Raw genomic sequence first — 12,049 nt, 5'->3', positions numbered from 1 at the left:
GGCGCCTCCTGAAGGCAGCCCAATTTTTTTAAAAGTATGTGATGTATTGTCTTGGCCCTATTATGTTTAGTACATTATGTCACAAATATACGAGGGACAATGCCGAGTTGCAGTGGCCGTTGACTGGCACTTTTGATGAACAAAAAATTGGGTTTTTACGGGAGCAATTATTTTTGAAAAAAGGAGTCTATTTTTATTCTCTCAGAACTTGGCAGAAGTAGGCTAGACAGAGACGGTTAAAATGGAGAAATGCACGGAAGAGGAAAATGCAAACACTGTCACAGAAAGCTATGGCATATGACATAAAAAAACAAGACTCTGGAATTGAATGTGAGGATAGGAGATTTCAATTGCATATTGAGAAGTCTTATTTGACCAAAGAAGACGACAATACTTTTGTAGAGGAGTTGTTAGATACTCGACCCCTCCCCCTTATGCCCCACAGAGGATATATCCCGCCATTTCCTTACAGTCACAGCAGCCTGTTACGTCTGCTTCGGCTGTTCCTGTATCCACGGCTGTTGTTTCGACGGCTGTGGCTACGGCACCTCCCACTCCTTCTTTACCCTCGCAGTCTTTGGCAACTGTGACCCTTAGTACACCTACTGTTTTGACTCCTGTATCCTCTGTTCTCTGTCCTCCAGTGCAAGCGCCAGCGACGATGGTACCTGTCACTTCTGTTGTCTCTCCTTCCATGGTTTTTCATCCTCCGACACTTTTGAATGTTGAGACGCCAGTATGCGGATTTGAGGATAGAGATTGGACAAAATTCAAGGAGCGAATAGGCCGGTTAGTGCGATCATTGGTTCGGGATGAAGAGACAATGAATAGCTGACCAGGCTGTGTGGTGGGATCATAATGCGATCTATAGTGTGGAGGATGTTTGGGAAGTCATGCAAGATTTTGAACCCTTTATACAGCAGCATGCCCCTAAGCATAAGTCTGCTACATTGACTAGTCTTTGGCAACAACAAATTGGGACAGAAGTGCCTCAAATTTCATTTAATATTAGAGATCGTATGTATGCTGCTGACTTGGAGCCAGGGCAAGTATTTGGGAATGTTACAACTTTAGTTGCTTACAGGGGTTGATTACATGAGAGGAGCCCTACTCAGGTATCTCAGTTTCCGATGCGGGAGGTCCATCCTATATATCACCCAGAAATCCATGCCATAACGGACCAGTGCAGAAATGTTACTAGACCGGCTGTAGCGGCCTGTTTTCAGGAACAATGGGTTAATACTCCATGGAAGAGGAGTGAGGTTTTAGCCCTTAAGGCTAATTTACCTGATCCTACAGCCTATTATAAAGAATTGACAGACACTGCCTCTTCTACTGTAATGACTCTTGCTGCAATTGAAATGTTCTTTGGTCTTCTCGTTCCGGCTGATGTTTGGAGACAGGTACATACTGAAGACCATATCGCGGAGGTGGGTAGTGCATGGGATGTGATTAAAGGATGGGATCAGGAAAGGAAGCCAGCCGATAAACCCCGAGCTGAGATACTTGCTTTGCCAGGCTGCATTATTACATATATGCGTTCCCTTATTCCGCTCAAGAAGGTAAGTTGGGATAAGTTGGCAGTTTGTCAACAGAGGTAGGATGAAAGTGTGTCTGATTTCTTTACCCGGTTTAAAGATATGTTTTGGGGTTATAGTGGGCAGCATATGTCTATTGAAGGAGGAGTACAGTTGTTTGTGAACAGATTTGTTTCTAATCTTCTTCCTGAAATTACGACTCATTTACAGGCGTCTGAGAGTACTTGGTCCACCTCTTCCCCTCTGTTATTTTGAATATGATCCAGTACTATGAACACCGAGATTAGGAAGAAAAGGATAGGACTGATAAGAAACACAAGGATTTAAAGATGAAGGTGTTGTTACAGCAAGCATTTCAGGGAAATAGTAAGGGATGGGGTGGTCCTTCCAGATTGCTTCGACGTACCAGTAGACAGCCTTTAACAACACCTTTAGGGCCAAATCAGTGTGCCTATTGTAAGGAGGAGGGTAGTTGGCGTAGCCAGTGCCCTGTGATTTTACAGAAAGTTGCAGCTCCTAGGGGACGCAGTCCTGGTGGAGGAGGTCGGGGATGGAGAGAGATCAGAATGTTATGGTCTCACAGGGTCGTTCTGATAATAGTTACTTTGATGACCCTTGAGATGGCCGGTATTATCATGATGATTACGATATGGATGAGACGACTGGTACGTCCTATAGCTTGGACAGCCAGGGAGAGGGACCAGTTCTGATACTTGTAGATCAGCATTGTCCTTATGTCACAGCTGATTTGCAAGGCTCGACTAAGGAATTTTTGGTGGACACAGGTGCGACAAAAGGTTCTGTTTCTCGACATATGGTCCCTGGGGCAGCCCTGTCTGGCCACAATAATGTTTTGGTTGGTTTTTCAGGTGTACCGGTTGTAAACCCCATTTCACGCTACCTTGCATTGACTGTTGGTCCTTTTACTGTGGAGTCTCCATTGTGCAGCTGTGGAGAGAATTTGGTGGGTTTGGATTTGTTAAAGAAGTTGTATGACAATTTATTGCTGTCCTGCGGGTGTCTATATTACGATGATATTGGATGAGAGTACTAAACAATGTTTGTCCCGGGATGCGCCCCTTGCGGCTGAATTTGCTGATGTGCCACCCACTCTATGGTCTACAGGTGACACGGATGTAGGGTGGTTGCATATACCAGCAGTTTCTATACAGGTCAAAGAGAAAACTGTTTTGCCTTATATTCCTCAGTATAAGATACCGCAGGCAGGAGAACGGGCTCTTCTTCAGATTATTATCATACAAAAGGGAGTAGTTGAGGAAACGTCTGGTGATATTTTTCATATTCTTCCGATACTTAAAAGGGCACCCTCAGGTTCATCTAAGGATGGTGATGATTTTTTATCGTTTTGTGATTGATCTGCGTGACGTTAATAAAATATTGGTTCCACACTTCCCCGTGGTTCCTGATATCACTGCGCTTTTGACAATGATTCCTTCTAGCGGTACATTTTTCTCTATTATTGATTTGAAAAATGCTTTCTTTAGTATTCCTATCCATCCAGACAGTAGATATTTGTTTGGGTTCACACTGACTGGTAGGAGGTTTAGATTCTGTTGCGCTCCTCAAGGCTATACAGAGAGTCCTAGTATCTGCAGTCAAGCATTAAAGGGTCAGTTGGATTCCTTGTCGCTTCTCTCAGGTAATGTATTGGTGCAGTATGTAACTGCTAATATGGGACAGGGTTGTAGAAATAGTACTTTTAAATTGTTGGTGCATTTGGCCCATCATGGACATAAGGTTTCCCTTTCTAAATTTCAGTATTGTCGACAGGAGGTCACCTACATAGATCACCTACTGTCGAAGGAGGATAGGAGGTTGATCTCTTAGCGCACCAGTAACATTGTTAAAATGCCCATTCCACAAACTCAGAAAGATGTACGTGCTTTTATAGGTATTACTTTGCTACTGTCGCCAGTGGATCCCAAACTACTCGCTACTAATCAAACCTTTTGCTTTCATTAACAACTAAAGAAGTGGATGAGCCTTTGCATTGGACGCCCGAATGTCAGCGGTCTTTTGAACAATTGAAAACTTTACTTTACTCCACTCCAGTGCTTGGTACACCTAACTATGGCAAGTCGTTTGTGCTCTATGTCCACGAGTTGGCTGGCTATGCGCTTTCTGTCCCAAAACAAAAATTTGGGGATAAGTAACGGATGTGTGCTTATTTCTCTGCTGTGCTTGATTCCGCCGCAAAGGCCCTCCCGAGTTTTCTAAGAGCAGTCGTGGCTGTGGCCACTTCAATCAGACAATCGGCTGGACTCGTGCTGGATACTGACCTTACAGTTCTGGTGCCCCATGCTGTGGATACACTTTTGAATAAGACAAAGACACAGCACCTCACTAGTGCACGTTTTACTGGCTATGAATTGACATTGTTTGCTAAACACATTACAATTAAAAGATGTGCCACTCTGAATCTGGCCACGTTACTACCCCTCCCTTTTGAGAATGAGGTTGTCGAAAAGCATGCTTGTATCTACAGGACAGCAGAAGAAGAGACGAAGGGACGGGTAGACCTTACTGATATTCCCTTATCTGACCCCCAAGGAGAACTATATGTTGATGGCTCCTTTTTAAATTTAAATTACAAGATGGCAGGTTACACTATCACTACGTTGTGCACGGTAGTAGAGACATCACAGGTTCCCAATCAGTCAGCTCAAGCTGCTGCGCTCGCTGCTCTTATTCGAGCTTGCAAATTGAGCGAGGGACTGGTTGTCAACATATATACTGACAGCCAGTATGCCTTTGGGGCCGCACATAATTTAGGTCAACTCCGGTCAGAGATGGCATGGGCACCTCATATTAAGGCTTTTGTCCACTTTAACGCTCCCCAAGAAGTTGGCCATAATCAATTGTAGTTCTCACAGGAAGGTAACTGATGATGTGGGTAGAGGAAATGCTTTTGCAGTTCAGACAGCTAAGGAAACGGCCCGAACAAAGATGAAACTTATGTTTGTAGCAGGTCCAGCTAGGTTGGTCCCTGAAGTTGTCATGTTTGAGAATACCCTTGAGAGTGTAAAGGAAATACAAAATGAAGCCACAATGGAAGAATTAGCAGAATAGCAGGAAAGTACAGCACAGTTAAATGAGGAAGGATATTGGATTGATTAATCAGGGAAGCAGGGATGGATGTTACAAAATGCATATGTTCTTCCTGTGGTTACTATGGCGCATGGTCTAGCTCATATTAGTGCAAAAGGCATATGTAAGTTGTATGGCAGAATGACAATATCTCTAAGACAGCCGCACATTTGGTGAAATATTGCATGGTCTGCATCATGCATAATCCAGGGAAGGGTACCCTTACACCACCGGGTAATTTTGCACCACCCACTTTTCCTTTTGAAGTCCTTCAAATGGACTATATTTAATTAGAGAGATATAATAATCTTAAGGATCTTTTGGTGGTTGTATGTGCATTCAGCAAATGGGTTGAGGCTTACCCCACTAAAGACCATACGGCCATTAGAACTGCAAAGGTACTCCTGAAGGAGTTCTTTCCTTGTTTTGGCTTTCCCCAAGTTATCTGGGGTGACAACTGAAGTAATTTTAACGCAAAAGTGATTCAATTAATTTGTGAGGGTCTCTCATTCTAGGACAGGATTGTCTCCTTAAGAGGTCATGTTTGGACACACTGCAAATGTCTGGGCCATCCCACGTCCTCGTAGACTTTCTGATATTGACTACCCTGTACTGCTTGATTACCATGGCCAGTTAACAGAGAGTTTGCGTTCTATTCACCAACAGGTGCGAGAGTTCCTACCTTCTACACCAGAGGGACCCGGCCATCATATCCAGCTCGGTGATTACGTCTTGTTAGGCAACTTTCAGAGGAAGAAAAGTTTGGAGCTGCGCTGGAAGGAGCCATAACAGGTTTTGTTGGTGACATGTACTGCTGTGAAGGTTGCTGGCCATAAGAACTGGGTTCATGCAACCCACTGTCGGAGGGTTCCTTTACCTCTACCCTATGATCAGTGGGTCAAGGACAGCATCGGGGACTCAGAGTGTAAGCAGGTGCCTCGGTTTGTCCCATTCAGCAATGCCCAGCTAACGTGGATGCAGACGGATAAGGAGAATGCAGATGTGTTGAACGAGGCTGTTCCTCCGGAAATACAAGCTATCCAAGAGCCTTTGTTCACCAATCACACAGGGCTACCAGGTACAATTTACGCCCACGGCTGAGGGAAATTGTCTCTAAGGAGAAAAATGATTAGGTATGGACTGTGTAAGATAGGTTGCACTAATTTATAGTACCAACGGAATTAGCTGAGATTGATGTGGGATATCTGCATATTTCATTTTAATTGTCTGAACATAAGCTATGGAGGACCAAAGTATACCCTGAAGGTATACAATACTGATAGACGTGGGATACGAGCTTAAGACAGAGCAATCTCCATGCCGGTGCTCAAGCGCACCAAAGTATTGATGGATAATAGGGGCCTTTACCAGTGAGCTTCTGACCGACACTGGGAACTTGTATACTTCTTTCGCATTTTGCCCCCTTTTCATCATCCGTTATGCATCCCTTTCGTAGAATTGTTGCTGAGGAAGAGCAGCCAGTGATTCTTGTTGCCCAGCATAACATTGAGTGGACCCACAAAAAGATGTGTTGCTCTGTGGTTTTGTTGTTAATAATACTGTGTGGGGTGTCATGGTTTTTGGAAAATGGTCAGGATGAACCTTTACGCACAAAGGGTAAGGTTATTCCTCTGACAAGAAAGAAAAGGATAGCCCCTAATAATGTGTTTCTAGACACTCACAAGAGATTCTTTAGAGAAGGGACAGCTTGTTATCCCACTGCATCTGTTACTAGTTTATGGTCTGTATATCTGTTATCACTTGTAAATTATACCTATACTTGTCCACCGCAATTTACAGACGTGAAGGGAGTTTTTGGTTTTGACTATCCAGGTCCTTGTTTATATTATAGAAGGCCACTGGGAGTGGGTTATCCAGGTTGTTGATAACAACACATATTGTGACAACTTCTACATGGAAAAACAGAATGTCATACTGGTGGGTTCAATCATCGCATTTGTAAAGCGCACTACATACCCGTGAGGGTCTCAAGGCACTGGGGGGAGGGGAATGCTGCTACTGCTTGAAAAGCCAGGTCTTGAGAAGTCTTCTGAAGGTCAGCAGGTCTTGGGTCTGCCGTAAGTGGATGGGGAGGGTGTTCCAGGTCTTTACAGCAAGGTGGGAGAATGATCTGCCACCGGAGGTTGCTCTTCGGATGCGGGGGACTGTGGCGAGGGCGAGGTCAGAGGAGCGTAGCTGGCGGGTGGGGGTGTAGAAGCTGAGTTGTCCATTGTGGTACGCTGGTCTGGTGCTGTGGAGTGCCTTGTGTGCGTAGGGCAGGAGCTTGAAGGTTATCCTCTTGCTGACGGGGAGCCAGAGCAGGTCTCTCAGGTGGGTGGTGATGTGGCTGCGGCGAGGGATGTCGACGATCAGGCGTGCAGAGGCGTTCTGGATGCGTTGAAGCCTTTTCAGGAGTGTTGCCGTGGCTCCTGAGTGGAGTGCGTTCCCGTAGTCCAACCTGCTGCTGACGAGGGCCTAGGTGACCGATCTTCTCGTTTCGGTGGGGATCCACTTGTAGATCTTGCGGAGCATGCGGATGGTGTTGAAGCAGGAGGAAGAGACGGCGTTGACCTGCTTAGTCATGAAGAGGGTGAAGTTGAGTATGATCCCTAGGTTGCGTGCGTGGCCGGTGGATGTAGGAGCTGGTCCCAGTGCGGTCGGCCACCAGGAGTCGTCCCAGGCCGAAGGGGTGGATTCAAGGATGAGGACCTCCGTCTTGTCCGTGTTCAGCTTCAGTCTGCTGTTCCTCATCCATTCCTTCATGGAGGTTGGTTTTGGTGGTGTGGGGGTCCTTGGTGAGGGAGAGGATAAGTTGGGTGTCATCGGCGTAGGAGATGATGTTGAGGTTGTGTTGTCAGGCTACATGGGCGAGCGGTGCCATGTAGATGTTGAACAGCGTTGGGCTGAGGGATGAGCCATGCGGTACGCCGCAGATGATCTAGGTGGCTTCGGAGCAGAAGGGGGGGAGGCGGACACTCTGTGTTCTGCCAGAGAGGAAGGAGGTGGTCAAGTCAAGGGCCTTTTCTTGGATCCCGGCGTCGTGGAGGCGTGTTCGTAGTGTGCGGTGGCAGACTATTTCGAAGGCGGCTGACAGGTCCAGGAGGATGAGGGCCGTGGTTTCTCCATTGTCTAGTAGGGTTCTGATGTCATTGGTGGCGTGAAGAGGGCAGTTTCGGTGCTGTGGTTGCTGCGGAACCCGGACTGGGACAGGTCCAGGATGTTGTTCTCCTCAAGGTAGCTGGTCAGTTGTTGACGGTCTTCTTGATGACCTTCGCTGGGAACGGGAGCTGGGAGATGGGATGGAAGTTCTTGAGGTCCTTGGGGTCCGCCTTGGATTTCTTGAGTAAGGCGTTGATCTCAGCTTGCTTCCAGCTCTCTGGGAAGGTTGCTGTCTCAAAGGAGATGTTGATGGCTTTCCGGAGATGGGGTGCGATGGCGGTGCTGGCTTTGTTGAAGATTTGGTGTGGGCAAGGGTCTGACGGCGATCCGGAGTGGATGGTGTTCATGATCTTGATGGGGTCGTGGTCATTGATATTGGTCCAGGAGAGCAGGCTGTTGGTGAGGGTGGTGGTCGTGGGGGCGAGTGTCTCTGTGGTGGTTTGGGCAAATTGTTGCGTTGAAGCTGCCGTGGATGTCTGCGATCTTGCGATGGAAGAAGGTGGCAATCGAGTCGCACAGGTCTTGCGAAGGTGGGATGTCATTGGTGTTGGAGAGTTCCTTCATGATGTTGAAGAGCTCTTTGCTTTTGTGTGCGTTGTTGTCTAGGCGATCTTTGAAGGAGGCCCTTTTGGCAGATCTGATAAGGTGATGGTGTCCGCGGGTGGCGTTCTTGTCAAGTCAAGTCAAGTCAAAGAATTTATATAGCGCACTACATACCCAGAGGGTCTCAAGGCGCTTAGGGAGGGGAGGAGGATTACTTGTCAAATATCCACGTTTTAAGTTGCTTTCTGAATTCTAGGTGGTTCTGGGTGAGGCGAAGGTAAGTGGGGAGTGAGTTCCATGTTTTAGATGCCAGGTATGAGAAGGATCTGCCTCCCATGGTGGTCTTGTTGATGCGAGGTACAGTGGCGAGGGCTTGGCTGGAAGAACGTAGTTGGCGGGAGGGGGTGTAGAAGGACAGTCGTGAATTGAGGCATTCTGGTCCGATGTCGTAGAGTGATTTGTGTGCGTGGGTTAGCAGTCGGAAGGTGATCCTCTTATTGACGGGTAGCCAGTGGAGGTCTTTCAGGTGACCAGAGATGTGTTCGTTACGCGGGATGTCTAATATGATCCTGGCTGAGGCGTTTTGGATTCGTTGGAGTTTCTTCTGGAGTTTAGCGGTAGTACCTGCGTAGAGGGTGTTTCCGTAGTCCAGTCGGCTCGTGACCAGAGCATGGGTGACTGTTTTTCTGGTTTCGGTGGGGATCCAGCGAAATGTTTTTTTGAGCATACGAAGAATGTTGAAGCAGGATGAGGATACGGCGCTGACTTGTCTGTTCATTGAAAGTGAAGAATCCAGGATAACGCCTAGGTTCCGTGCGTGGTCTGTCGGGATGGGTGCTTTTCCAAGGGCTTCCGGCCACCAAGAGTCGTCCCATGCAGAGGGGGATGTACCTAAGATGAGGACTTCTGTTTTATCTGAGTTCAGTTTCAGACGGCTGTGTTTCATCCATTCGGCAACTTCTTTCATTCCTTCGCGTAGGTTAGTTTTGGCGGTGCTGGGGTCATTGGTGAGAGAAAGGATCAGTTGAGTGTCATCCGCGTAAGAGATGATGTTAAGGTTGTGTTGGCGGGCGATGGCCGCGAGGGGGCTCATGTATACGTTGAAGAGGGTGGGACTGAGTGAGGATCCTTGTGGAACGCCACAGATGACTTCAGTGGCCTCGGACTTGAATGGTGGAAGGCGGACTCTCTGGGTTCTTCCGGTGAAGAACGAGGTGATCCATTCAAGTGCTTTTCCTTGTATTCCGATGTTTCTGAGGCGTTGTAAAAGGGTGCTGTGGCAGACTGTGTCGAAGGCTGCAGAGAGGTCGAGGAGGATGAGTGCGACTGTGTCTCCATTGTCCAGTAGAGTTCGAATGTCGTCTGTTGCTGCGATGAGGGCGGTCTCAGTGCTGTGTTTTGTTCGGAAGCCTGACTGTGAGGAGTCGAGGGATTTGTTGGCTTCGAGGAAGGCGGCGAGCTGGTTGTTGACAGCTTTCTCAATGACTTTGGCCGGGAAAGGAAGGAGCGAGATGGGGCGGTAATTTTTGAGTTCGGTGGGGTCCGCTGTGGGTTTTTTCAGAAGGGCGGTGAGTTCAGTGTGTTTCCAGCTTTCCGGGAAGGTGGCGGAGTTGAAGGAGCAGTTGATGACGTCTCGGAGGTGCGGTGCTATGGCGGAGTCTGCTTTGTTGAAGATGTGGTGAGGACATGGGTCTGTGGGGGATCCTGAGTGGATGGAGTTCATCAGGCGGGTGGTGTCCTCAGTGGAGATTGGGTTCCAGTCGTTAAGGGTGTTCAAGGGGGGAGAATGTTCAGCATATGGTTGGGTGGGTTGGTCTCCGGGTTGGTTGTCGAAGCTGTTGTGGATGTCTGCAATTTTGTTGTGGAAGAATAAAGCCAGGGAGTCGCAGAGGGCTTGAGAGGGGGTGATGTCATTGGAGTTGGCTGAGGGATTGGTGAATTCCTTGACGATGTTGAAGAGTTCCTTGCTGTTGTGAGCGTTGTTGTCTAGTCGATCCTTGAATGCTGTTTTCTTGGCCTTTCGGATTAGTTGGTGGTGTTTGCGGGTGGCGTTTTTGAAGGCGTCCTTGGTGCTAGTGGTTGGGTCTTTTTTCCAGGCCTTTTCAAGGGAGCGGCAGAGTTTCTTGGACTTCTTAAGGTCATCGTTGAACCAGGAGGCCTTCTTGCTGCCAGGTTTGCGTTGACGTTTTTTCAGTGGTGCTAGGATGTCGGCGGTGTTGGATAACCATAGGGTGAAGTTGGTGGCGGCTTGGTCTGGGTTAGAAGAGTGGGCTGGGGTGTTTAGAAGGAGCGATGAGGAGATCTGGTCGATGGTGATTTTGTTCCAGTTTCTTTGCAGAGTTGGTTGGGGGTGGTTGATGGGTTTCGGCTTGTTGTAGGTGAAGTGAACGCAGCTGTGGTCAGTCCAGAGGAGATCCGTAGTGTGGCTGAAGGAGACATGATTGCTGGAGGTGAAGATAGGGTCGAGTGTGTGGGGGAAGTGACCAGTTGTTTAAGTCCGAGGTTGGCGAGGTTGTCCAAGAGGGTGGTGGTGTTGCGGTCGTTGTTCTTTTCAAGGTGAAAGTTGAGGTCTCCCAGAAGGATGTAATCTTTGGAGGGGAGCGCGTGTGGAGTGATGAAGTCTGTGATGTCTTCACTGAATTTTGCGCGGGGTCCTGGTGGTCTGTAGAGGAGGGTGCCTCTGAGTGTGGTCTTGGGGTCGATGTGGATCTGGAAGTGAAGGTGTTCAGAGTTGGCGAGGTTGACGTCAGAGCTGGTTGAGATGTGGATTGATTTTTTATGGACGATAGCGATTCCACCTCCTGTGTGGCCGGTACGGTCCTTGCGTGTGATCTTATATTCTTCAGGGATGACAATGGTGATGTCTGGGGCGGAGGAAGCGTTCATCCATGTTTCTGTTAGGAAGGCGACGTCTGGAGAGATGGTGTCTAGTAGATTCCATAGGTCAATGGCGTGTCTGTGGACCGATCGGGTGTTGAGAAGGATGCATTGTAGGTGGTTGGGGTCCGGAATCTGTGGTGTGGTCGTATCGGAGATGTTGTCGGTGCCGCTGAATTTGCAGGAGTAGCAAGAGAAAGGTCCATGGGTGTGTCCAGGAGCGGCTTGGACGCAGTTGGGGGCGCGACCGGGGTTAAGGGCTAGGAGGGTGGAGGCATCGTAGGTAATGCGGGAGGGCTGGGCAGCGCGAGGGGCAGGGGGTCTGGCGCTGGGCGCGGTCCAGGCGCGGACGGGCGTAGACGGGCTTACCTTTGGCGCACCTTCTGCGCGGCTGGGGCGCGGTCGCTGCGCGTGAACGCTGCGCGCGGGAACAACTGTCATATATGGATAGTGGAGGGGGAGGGGCGAGGGCGTCTCAGCTGGGAGGCGGGGCGGGCACACGAGGACGACAACAACAATCAAAATGGAAGCGGAGGGGGGAGCACAGCGGAGCGCTAGAGGCAGACGCGCGACCAAAGTGAAAACAGCAGTATTAATTAATGAAAGTGCAAATCAGGCAAAGCGGCAGTCAGGCAGACAGCAGGCAATATCAATAGTCAGTTTCTGAAGCACAGCAGCGCTACGATACCAAATACCAGTAGGGGACACTGGGAGCGACCACTCAGCTCGAAGAGAGGAGCGAGTCACGGCGCTCTCAGGTAGAGGAGCGCTATTTCAGGTCAGTGGGAGGGCGTCTCAGCTGGGAGGCGGGGCGGGCACACGAG

This window comes from Lissotriton vulgaris, chromosome 1_1, assembly GCF_964263255.1.
Source record: "Lissotriton vulgaris chromosome 1_1, aLisVul1.2, whole genome shotgun sequence".
In the NCBI taxonomy this organism is placed as follows: Eukaryota; Metazoa; Chordata; class Amphibia; order Caudata; family Salamandridae; genus Lissotriton; species Lissotriton vulgaris.
Note: the sequence above shows the minus strand (reverse complement) of the source record.